This window comes from Alligator mississippiensis, chromosome 1 (genome assembly GCF_030867095.1).
Source record: "Alligator mississippiensis isolate rAllMis1 chromosome 1, rAllMis1, whole genome shotgun sequence".
NCBI classification, from domain to species: Eukaryota; Metazoa; Chordata; order Crocodylia; family Alligatoridae; genus Alligator; species Alligator mississippiensis.
This window is the reverse complement of record NC_081824.1, coordinates 103,417,676-103,429,904: the sequence shown is the minus strand read 5'-3', so window position 1 is coordinate 103,429,904 and position 12,229 is coordinate 103,417,676.

Here is a 12,229-nt window from a genome sequence, read left to right as displayed (position 1 = left end):
GATCAGGTGAAAATCTGAACCCTCATTGCACAAGGGGTCAGATGAAGACGTTTCAAAATGAAGCGTCTTCTGTAACTTCTGTCTGTGCTGCCTGTCATGGGTTTCAGAATGGGAAGGGGAAAAGAGTGGAGGAAGTTTGGTCTTGGGTTTTTTTCAGACCCTGCTGGAGGGTGGGGTAGATGTATTGGAGCCTCCTCAAAGTGGGTGGGCTCCAATTCACACACCCAACCCTCCAGCGCTAGCTGGGGACCGGCTAGAATGAGCTCCCTCTGCTCCATTTCTCCCCTCCCATTCTGAAACAGGGACAGGCTGGGAAAGGAGGGGCCATTGCTATGGGAAACCAGCTGCAGGCTCCCAGCCAGCAGCTAGCTTCCTCTCTCCCCTGAAACCAACAGTGAACTTCTGTTTGGTCCAGGGAATCGTAACTCAGAATGCTTCCTGCAAATTACAATGGGGAGCTCTACTTTTTGTCTGCACCTGAGGTGACAACATGCATTTTACAGCCTGGTATAGAATAACTCAGCTATGGATTAAAAGGTGATTCCATGGTCTGACAGTCCTAATATTAACTTCGAAGTGTGTTCCTAGCCAAATTGACAGCTGGCTGTGAGAGAAATCCTAAAGAGGAACCTGAAGATGTGAACTTTTATGAGTAAACAAGTTATTTTGACAGTTAAATTTTAATTTCACGGAAAATTTTGTAACAAAGGAAAAAAAACCCACATTCATACTTAAATTGCTATCACTTGTTAAAACCACAGCAAAAAACATAAAATGGAAGTTTAAGCACCTGTCTCTACAACAAAGTATCAGTTACTTAATCTTAAAACAATTTTGTCTTACTTGGGTGTCTGAGGAGCAAATGATTGCACTTCCAAATGTGTACCAGAGGCATATATTATGTACTTTCCAAAACTTAAGAAGCACTGAGTTCAGTGCACAAACTGAACCACTGAATCATTGAATCTCATGGTTAACAGAATGGTAGACATTTTCCCTCACTGCTTCAGTAGAAGAATAAAGAATTTTCTGGATCACAGCTGGGTTAAGACCACGTAGAAAATCCTCCTCCTGACATAATGTTTCTCTTCCTTAACCCCTACCACATTTTCATCATTATTCCATACTTATTTGGAGGTGGTATGAAAGCTTTCTACCATGTGTTTTCCCTCCTGAAGAAGGCTGAACTCTGCTAATGCTGCTGTCAGGAGAGTTGCTATATAGGGTTATTAGACACCTCCGCAGTTGCTGACTCATGAGATCTTAATAGGAGGCTGTGCCTACTCTTTTTCCTGCTCTGCCATATGTAGGTAATGTCTTTCACTTGAAAAGAATCACACTTTAAAAACTGCATTGGGTTTCAGAATCATGCAGATGACATCCCTGGGGGGGTAGGTAATGATTAAAACCTGTTTGGTTTGGATAGTTGCCATTATCTAGAAAAGTGGGGGGAAGCAGTCTTAACTTTTCTGTTTGTGCACACATAGCTACAAAACTACTCTCTGATACATGTATCTCCTGCACTATACCAGCACTTGTTCCTGCCCAGGGCAGGGAGTCGGACTTGATCTGCTTAGGTCCTTTCCGACCCGAGAAACTATGAAACTTTACCAAGCTATACTCTTTAGGAGGTGGCATGTGATTTATTCTCACCCCTGATTTTAAGTGATAAGCATAGTAATGAAACATAGCTGGAGAAAAGATAGAGACGCTATTCGTGCTGGTTTGGGGTCTGAAAACTGGAAAATATTTCCTGACTTGTGTAAAGATATACCTACTCCAAAGGTAAAGAACATATCAATATCTATGTTCCAATAGGAACTTCAGTATGTCACAACCCTCCTCACTCAACAAAACATGTTCAAAATGATGAGGCACTTACTTAGGGATGTTAATAAGGCAGAAGGTCATCACTTGTCAAATAAAAGTCATCTTCCTGATGGAGCTGCTTATTTCACAGTCCCCCTACACAGGCCTTAGATGTCAGTCAGGGTGTCATCAGATAATGGACAATTCGTTACACTACCCCTGTTGTCTATGACTTGGAACAAGGTCAGACTAGCACAGTCACACTGCCAAAACAAACAGATGGTCACACAGAAAAAACACCAAAATGTGTTGTTGGTCGGTATTCTGACAATTGGGAACTGCATCTTTTTGTGCATCAGCAACCTCTGTAAGTGCATGTGGCAAGCATGGTTGGCCTGACATGGAATCCAAAAAACTCATAACAGATTGTGGACCACAACTTGCCAGTTAGGAATTTGCAATGTTAGCAGCATCAGCAGAATTTGAACATAATGCATCTCTTCTGCTGCACAGCCTGTCTAATGGCAAAGCAGAAACAGCTGTCAAGATTCCCAAGAAACCATTTAAAATGGCATTGCAGGGTAATAAAGACCCAGAAGCAATGTTACAGGTCTGTATAAGCACATCAGAAAAATACATGGCATACAGCACAGGAGAGGGCCTTATATCAGGCTGCCTATAACAAATCAATTTTGGAAGCCAACTCTTGTGGAAACGGTAGCACAATAAATTGAACAGGAACAACAGCAAGCCAACTACTACCATAACAAGCAATGTCATCTGAACCCACATCGCAAGTTGTAGTGATCATGAAAGGAGGTCCAACAGGAAAAATGTAGGACATTTAAACAGAATCACTGAGAACATTGGCAGTCTGTTTCTTAAGAACCTCTATGGCAATGGTAGTGGTGGTGTTTCTGTGCTTACAGAAGTATAATGCCCATCCTGTTGCTGACCGTGGGAGCATCCGCCTATTAATACACAGCAGTAAACTCCAGAGCTTATCGCTCCAGAGCCTGTTGCTGCCAGGTGCACATCTGCATGTGTGCCCAGGATTGCAGCATGTTGAGCCAGGGCAGAGTAGCCCCGGCTGGCAGGGGGCCCCATGGTCAGCCTCCCAGCCCAGGGCTGCTCTCTCTGGCTCAACGTAATGCAGAGGGGCTAGCTAGGGCACAAGAGTGCTTTAGTGTGGGGCTAGTTGGCAGGCAGCACCTGCACTGAAGCACCCTCATGCCCCAGCCAATCCTTCCAGTGTCTACACATGCACTGCTGCGGAGTTTTTTACTCTGCAGCAGGATAGCACTTGTATGTACAAATACTATCTTGCTGCAGAGTAAATGAGTTTACTCCTGCCTAATAGGGGTGCATGTATAAATGCAAAGACATTTACTCCACAATTAATTAGTCTACTGTGCAAGAAACATCTCTTGTAGATGCACCCAGTTACAATCACCAGTAGCACCAAATAGACTGCAGATTAGCTCAGCAGCCAAAGGAGTCGCTGTAGAGGAGAATATTGTAGGAAGAAGTGACCATGTGGTCAGAAAACGATCAAATTTTAAGAGTGTATAAAAAATAAAAGGAAGACATTATCCTTTCATCTATTGTGGGGGGCTCCAGTTCTCTCTCAGGGCCTTCATGCTCATGTGTTTCTCTCTACATCATACCAGCTTGTGGGTGTGTTTATTTTTAGTTTGCAGTATATTTTCTTTGCATTTGATATTTAAAATTAGAAAAGGACTGAGGATAGAAAAGTAAACACTGAAGTCAACGGATGCTGACCCTTAACATTTACTAGTGGTATCTAGAGATTCCTCTTCTGTAACCCTACCCTATATCAAGCAACTGGAGCTGGGAAGCATCAGTCTTTTAACTGGACACTACACATCTATTACTACTCCTATTGAAGAGGGCATGCTCAAATAAATGAAGATAAATTTGAGCAGAGGGTACAATTGTTTAACAGAGACAAAACAAGCAAACTACTGTAAGCATAAGCCTCTATCTTACGTTAAAGAAAGACACATCTTTGCTGCTTAAGTCATTCCCTTCACCCACTATGCCCATCCTTTCCCATATGACAGGAATAGCTCATTCTTCCAGGCACTCCTGTTCTACTATGACATGCAAATGTTAATTAAAGACAATCTTCAAGGATGTCTTTGTTGGTTGTGAACAACATAAACTGATTGAAAGCCACTAGTACAGTGGGCCTAACCCAGGTGGCAGAAAAATCAGGGGGAATCTTTCCTTTGGCCTTAGTGGGATTTGGATCATACACTAAGGACTTGGATAAGAATTCAACTAGTGGTCTATATATGAAAGCTCTTTATTTTACTATCAAACCTCTAAGCAGGCCTAACTGTATAGGACTTTTATTCAAAACAGGTGCAAATTGATGCTCATTCTCTTCCACAGATGAACAGAAAGGGAAGTGTAAGAGAGTATGTTTAGTCAGTTGAGTACTAATTTAAATTAGCTTGTTTAGAAAAAAAGTTAATAATGTTCAAGATATTACATTTAAGTGATTGTAACAGGGTGGCCTGTCCCCTTAAAAAAGCTGAGTAGCAACAGCTGTGAGAAGACTACTAATGAGAGAGTGGCTCACTGGGAGTTAAAATCTCCCCAGAAAGCAATCATAGGGAGCACAAGTGTGGGAGAAGCAGCAGTGAGCTGGAGTATGTGGAGGGCAAGCCTGCTGTGTGAAGGCCACATAGCCACGAGGGACCTCTCCCAGTGGCTGGGACAGGCTGATGGACTGCTCAGGGAACAAAAGACAGACTGGAAAAGACTGCTTGATGCTGGGGCCACCTAAGGGACTGCTCTGGGCATGAAACTTTGCCTGAAGGAGCTTACAAATATGGCAACCTGCTTATAGTGATGTCATTGAAATAACAGTGTAATCGCACCAGTTTAAGGTAACCATGACACTGGAATGCTGTTCCATTTAGGTGACCATCTCTGCCTGCTTTGCTGCTACATCCATTAATATTGTATTAGCTCTGCTTACATAAGCATGTCTTAAAAGGCTTTTACAACTCAAAAGTGTATATTTTCTCAAGACTAAGAGTTACCATTTAGGATTTCAAATTGGCACCAGATTATTGCAACATAGTTTAAAAAGTTGAGGGGTTGCATGTAGTTGTTTAAAAGAAGAGAGGTCAGTACAGGGGCAAGGGTGGAGAGTGTTTGTGTTTGGGGGGGGGATGGGAAGGAGCAGGATGTCCCAGATGGCCACTTGCTTGGGGCTGCTGAAGGACACCAGGTCAGCACAGGGCATTGTCCCCTATGGCGAGGTGGCCTGTGTGTGGTAGGGGCTGCCATGAACAGAGTGGGGGCCCTCAACATTGTGTCCATCCCTAATAAAGAAAGTGTGACTTAAAATTCCTTCAGTAAGATTTGGTGTGGCCCACCACTCTGTGCTTTCCTTTCTCTCTAGTATATTATCCTCCTTCTCCATCTCCTGTGCATGACACTTCCACTAGCTCCCTCTTTACCTCTGGGTCAAATACAAGCTTCTTGGGTGCATCCACACATGAAGGCAAGTGCACTTGCAGCAGCTCAAATAGAAGAGGTGAAAATTTGAGCTGGGGCTTTTTGCCTTGGTGCATGTGCCAGGACATGTACTTTGGTATGGTGCAAGTTGTGCCACTTGGGGCAAAATAACCCTGCCTTGCTCCTCCCAGATCTGCATCCAGGGGGAGCTAGAGTCTGGGACCAGAACAGGTAATAAGGGGGCAGCAGTGTAATAAGCTGCCCTGTCCTGGGAGAGGGGTGGGTCCCCTGCCCACCACAGGCACAGCCTCCCTGTACAGCCTCCCCACAGGGGCTACAGCCCCCCAAGAGGGGATACAGCCCCCTAACAGGGGCAACATGGCCCCTGAAGGGGCTACCATCACCCACCTTGCAGGGCCCATGTGCCCCACCCTCCAGCCTCCAGGATTTCTGCCCCTCCTGGTCCCATCCCCTGCTTGCACCCCCAGACCCCCACCCAGTCCCAGCCTCCCAGCATTAAAAAAAAAAAAAGCCCTGTACTCACTGGCTGTAGCACCAGCCGTCAAGGTCACTGGGGCCTCCTGGCCAGTAAGTAGTGGGTGGAGGGGGCTGGAGGAGGAGGGAGAGGACCATGGGGTGACCCCCACCAGCCCCCACTTGCCCCCTGAGCCTCCCCCACATTGTTGCCCCACCTGACCCCTGTATCCCGGGGGGGAAAAAAGAAAAAGGCCCGCACTCACTGGCAGTAGCAGCTGCTGTCGGCGTCACTGGGGCCTCATAGCAGGGGGCAGCAGGGACTGGTCCTAGACACCTGGCACCCACACTGCCTCTGCTCCATCGTGTGGGTGCAGCCCTGGACAGCAGGGTGCTGTGTGACTCTGCACACTGTTGGGCGGCTGGGGCCGTTCAGGCTGACTGGTGCCAGGCCCCGGGTGCCAGCTGCAATGAAGCAGTGGCAGTGTGGGTGCCAGGTGGCTGGGGCCAGTCCCCGCTGCCCCCCACTGCCCTGTGCTGTGTTGGGGGGGCTCTGCCAAGAGGCCCCAGTGACCCTGATGGCAGTTGCTACTGCTGGTGAGTATGGGGTTTGGGTTTTTTTGAAGTGCTGGGAGGCTGGGGCCAAGTGGGGCAGCCATCGGGGGCTTGGGAGTGCAAGTGGGGGGTGGGGCCAGGAGGGGCAGCAATCTGGGGGGCTGGAGGAGCAAGTGGGGGTGGGGCATATGAGCCCCACATGGTCCCTTCCCCCCCTCCTTCAGCCCTCCACATCCCCTACTTACTGACATGGAGCCCCGGTCCAGCTCCCTGCGGCTGGCATGCTGCCTGTACTGCGTAGGCAGGCAGCATGCTTCAACAAGGAGGTGAGAGCCAGCCATAGAGATGTTCTGATTGGCTACCAGAGCATCTCTGTGGAGGACCCAAACCTCTGGGTGCTTCAGGACATGGTGCTGACCATGCTCTGTTCCTCATTTTTCCCCCAGGGTATTGTCACCTGGATATCCAGGGATCTAATTTTGCCCCCACGCTGCAAATTTGCAGCGTGGGGAACATTTTTTTGTTCCCACTCGTGCCTCTTGCAGCATCTCAAAAGGCTTTGAGACACTGCAAGAGGCATGTGCATGCTCATCTAGACATGTCCCTTGTCTTTACCTTTTTGGATCTCAGTAACTTAGCCTTACCCAATCTAGCTTCCCTAATAACTGTTTTTGACCTAAAGCACCATAAAAATTACAATTATCCATACTCTGTGTTACACGTTCTTGACTTTGGCAGCTCTCCCAGCTTTTACGACATGCCAGTTTCTCTCTTACATAACAAAGTGCTTTCTCCAGGTCACTGCCTGGACTTAAAGTGCACAGGGCCCAATGGACTGACATCTAATACAGCAGTCTGGTGAGAGTCTAAGCAGAAGAAGACCAGATACTGTATACAATATGAGTTGACTTGAATCACTGGTCACATGAGCTCCAGACTTGCAGAAAACCTGCCATTACAGTGTAATTGGCAGCCTCTATCACAAGAGATACATTGGGGCATACATATATCCTACTGCCTAATACCTTGTTACAAGCCCTCTTTGACTGCAAATAGCCATTTGCTATATTGTGGCCTATTGTAATTTTATCTTACTCTTGCAGTTTTTGTTGTTCCTTCAGTCAGGGTTAGGTGAGACTCTTATCTTTTCATTTTTTTTAAACGGCAGTCCTTTAAAAGTAAGTTTCTAGCCCTTATTGCTGCATAAGAAATATGAATCCCAGAGGCACAAAACCAAAAAGCAAAGAGAAAGACTCCAAAATGAGTTATATTAAAAATCACTGTTTTCTTTGGAAAGAAGTGCTGTATTTGTACATACGTGCTATCCACACCCAATGTGTAAAACTGAGTGAAAGTATCTTTGTTCCAAATTGAACATCAGGTTGTTCTTCCCTGCAATACTGCAGGATACGCATACACACCAATAGGCACTTTATTACCAAAGTGAATGTTTTTTCAAGCATGGACCAATGCACACATTTTGTTTGTGGATTAAAAGTTCATTTCTGGCCAGCAGAGGGAGCTCCAAAGTCTGAATTCTTGCACAGGGGTGACAGCTGTTCACTGGTAAATGCTTTTTGTTAATTCATATCCTACAGGCTTTCCTTGCCTTCTGTCAGTAATTCCTTTTCTTTGGACTCTCACAATCCATGACAGTAAAATGATGTCACCATTTTTCTGTGCGTGAGGGATGGTTTTCTTTAGGGTTTTTCCTTCATGCTCATAAAACAGTCAAATGTTTAAAGCAGTTTTTTACAGATAACTACTAATTTATTTTTAAGTGTGCTTAGTAGCATATCTATTGTTATGAGATCAATTTACACACTCATATTCAACTTTTCAAGGGACAAGTATAGCATAGGACTCATTTAGTTAAATATTCCTAATACCTAATGTTATCATTTCAAGATTTTTGCAGCTTCATGCGTATCATTTTTCAGGTATACAAAATAATAATAATTAAGGTGTAAACATGCCGTACTATATATTGCTTCAGGTCAGGTCGAGGATGGGATGTGGAGATATACAAAATTCAGCACCTGTGAAAATGGAGTGACTGCTGAAGAGTGCTTGGGAAATTTGTCAGAGAGGCTGTCTGGAACAAGATGAAAGGGAAATTTATATTTGTGGAGATGCCCATGGGGCTAGAAGGTCAAAGGAGTTAGGTGGTTGAAGATGGCAGGGAAACTGTTAGGCAGTAATGGTATTTTTCAGGGATGTTGAGGCAAAGGCTGGAGGCAGTTAGAAACAGAGGTGTGTTGAGTGGGAAGCTGAGGCCTACTAACTAAAGGACTCTGGAGAGAAGTTCATGTGGGTGCAGCAGATGGAAGTAGATGGGATCTGTTGTGATGCAGATGGTCTGGGTTGGACAGCACTGACAGCTGACTGTTGGGTAGAGAAGGTCTGGGGCCAGAGTGGAGTCCTTGGCCCTCTGTATGTTTTGCTAACCATTGCTCTCCCTTTGCCTGCTGAGACCCACCAGGGAGAGCAGTGGAGACTGAGGCTGCTCCACTGCCTCCTCTGCAGTCATGCAGTGGTCCTTGGCAACCATGAGCTACTGCAAGAAGAACAAGTCCTGCAGCCTCAGTGTGTGACACACTCTCCTTGGAGAAAATACATGAGTAGTAGTCTTGTGTGACAGGGTCCTGAAAGATACATGGTGATATGCAAGTCTGCTATTATAGCAAGTTTGCTATTACATCTGTGAACTGTTTAAAATGTCAATGGGCTTATACTGACTGTTTAAAATGTCAATGGACTTACAATTTAACTATCCTGGGCTGCTTTTATTCTTGTAACCAAGAGGTAAAGCATATGATGCTTTTCTCTTGGGCACACTGAATTACTGAAATGTCAGAGTTATAATGCCTTTTGGTCTGATTAACTGTATTAGGACCATTTCCACTACTGAGGAGTCACAAAGGAGCTAGAAACTGACCCTGCCTCTCCACCAGTGAATCCCCATTGTGGAGATGTGCCACCTCCAGATCCTGGACCTCTGGGCCGGCCCTATCTAAGTGAAGATGGGGCGAAGTTGTGGCATGGTGGAACTGCATTACAACGGTACTATGGGTATGTCAACACAAGACACTTTACTGCACAGATTAATCTACTATGCACTAAAGCATCACCGTCTACATGTGCACACCATGCAATGAATTAGTCTACTGTGCAGTTAGCTACTAAGTGTAAATACAGGCAGTAAACTAACTGTGCAGAAGATACTGCACAGTAGCATGTGTGTAGATGCTGACAGGGAGCATATATACTCCTGGTGAGCCCCAATACCAGGGGGCCACAGGGGATGGGGAACTCCCCCACAGGAGCCAGAAGCCAAGCAGCACTGGGACAGGGGAGCAATCTGCTTCTCCATACAGCTGGGGGCTGGCTGAGAGCTGTCCCACTTCTGGGCACAAGGTACCATCCCACCTCTGGGATTTCCCCACCAAGCCGGGTGCTGGCAGAGATCTGCCCCAGAAGTGGGAGAGCTCCTGGCCAGCCCCCAGCTGGGCAGGGAAGCCCCGTTGGGCATGGGTCTTGTCCCCATGTCCATGAGGCTGGAAGAGCTTTGCAGCAGCAGCTGTCTTCTGGCCCCGTGCATGTTAGGACCCTTCCCAAGGTGTACGGGGTCAGGAGACAGCTGCCACTGCAGCTGGCAGAGCTCTCCTGACCTGTGCACATGGAGACCAGCCCCATGCTCCTTGCCAGCCCCAGGCAAGCACCCTGAGGGAGCGTGGAGCTCTCTGTGGCTGCTGCAGGCGGGCAAAGCAGGGTAGGAGCAGCCCTGTCCCAGGCTGCTCCCATTGGGAGCAGATTTGTTCCTAGGGAATGCTTATTGTGTAGTATTTTACTGCACTGTAAGCCTTTATAGCATTAATAGCACGTGTAGATACACCCTAAGGGACCCTAACCTTTTTGCACAATTTAAAGCTCCAGGTTGCACTGGGCTTGGGTTTGGTCCTGATAACCATGAAGCTCATTTGGCCATGACATGCTTTCTTCCCTCCCTCATTTGGATCAGCAGAGGTGATAGATGCTTGGATGTCCCCACAGATGTAAAAATGATGCCACTGATTTAGATGCCTAAATTTTCATATTTGGGAGCCTACCTTTAGGGTTCTATATATATTTAAAAAATCTTTACCACTGTATGTCCTTCTGAACGACATTTTCTAAAATTAAAATCTGGCAGCTGCCAAGAACATGAAATAAACATGTGGTTGAATGTATACATATTTGCATAGTCTGGGTATTTTGTATAATCTCACTTTTGGGTGTTGTTCAACCACACTCTGTTTTCTAAAGAAGGCCTGCCCCCCGCCTCCTCTGAGAGAAGAGCAGAATTTCCATGTCATACTTTCTTTCCAAAGGCCAGCTCCTCTTTCTCTGACTTTGTTCCAAGCGAGTCGGATCAAGTTCTTGGAACACTTAGCACTTTAAGACCACAGCAGAATTTCCCCTTCAAGCATTTTCCAGGAAGGCTAAAATGTAACCACCAATGTCTCAAGTGCATTCTCATTCACTGAGTATCTTGCCTGCCTAAAGATTTTGCTTCTTAAGTTTCTAGCTTTTTAAGCTTTCCTTCTCCCCCCGTTCTTAATTTTCCCTTCCCCCATTTGAATTTATTGTTAAATAGAGGTCAGTGTTCCAGAGGAGTGTAATAAACTTGTTTCTTGCCAATAAACATCTCTTCCCACTTCCTTACTTGCACTGCTCTGTTTGAGCAGTTAAAAGTTCTGTGCCTGATTTTTCCTCCTGCTTGCTTGGGTTTTTAATCCGTTTTACCTCCCAAAATTATTAAACCCCAGTGGTCAAAAATCATGACACCCTCCATTCCTTTTCAGATCACACTAATAGTCTAATAGGATGGTTCAAAAAATAGAGACTCAAATTTCAAAAGTCTGAAGAGTAATCAATCATCACAAGACCAATCCTTCAGAACAGGGGTGCTCAACCTCCAGCCCATGGCCAGATCTGGCCCCCAGGACTCCCCATGAGTCTGTGGGGAGTCCTGAGGGCTGTGGCCATGTGCTAGATCAGGGTGGTATAGGGCACAGTCCTGATTCATGAGGCTGGATGGAGGCAGCATGGTGTCCTGGGGGCCCTGAACCCAGATACTGAGCCAGACAGAGGTGGCATGGGGCCTTGATCTCGGCACATGGGACTCAGTGGGGGCAGAACAGTGCCCCAAGGCCTGATCCAGGCATGTGGGGCCAGATGAAGGTGGCAGGGCTAGCTAAGGCTGTGTGGGGCCCGCTCCAGGCATGCAGGCTTGTACCTGGTGCATGGGGTCTGATCCAGCTTGTGGACCAACCCCACTGTAATCATCTGGCTTGCGAGGGGTAAAAGGTAGAGCACTGCTCTAGAACACTGGTTCCCATGCTTTTTGGAACAGGTACTCACTGCCAATACCCATCATGATTGACTGTGTGTCCTCATAGTAGACTATTGGACAATTGTAGCTGTGATGGTCCAGAAAGTGTGTGAAAGGCAAGGATTTTTTGCAATATCTTTTATTGGATGGTACTTAGGAGAGGTATTGGACAGGTTTTGGGGCACCAAGAGCCCTTCCTTAGGTCATCAGACCTGAGATCACCAGTACCCTCATCAAGCTTTTAATTGAAAAGGGGTTGAGAGCAGTGCATTCATAGCCTAGCAGTCCATTGTTTGGGATCCACTGTTTTAGAAAAATCTCATGTTTTTTGAACATGTGAGTCTGTCAATACTGTGATTTGTAAATTACTTGGAAGTGTTCAGGTACTATAGATATAGTATACCTATATACTACACAGGTGGTGTCGCCAGCAGGGCTTTGGCTTCTTTGACCAGGGGTTGTTCTAACAAGAAGAAGCATTGCTGGGAAGAGATGGGATCCACCTGGTGAAGAGAGGGAAGA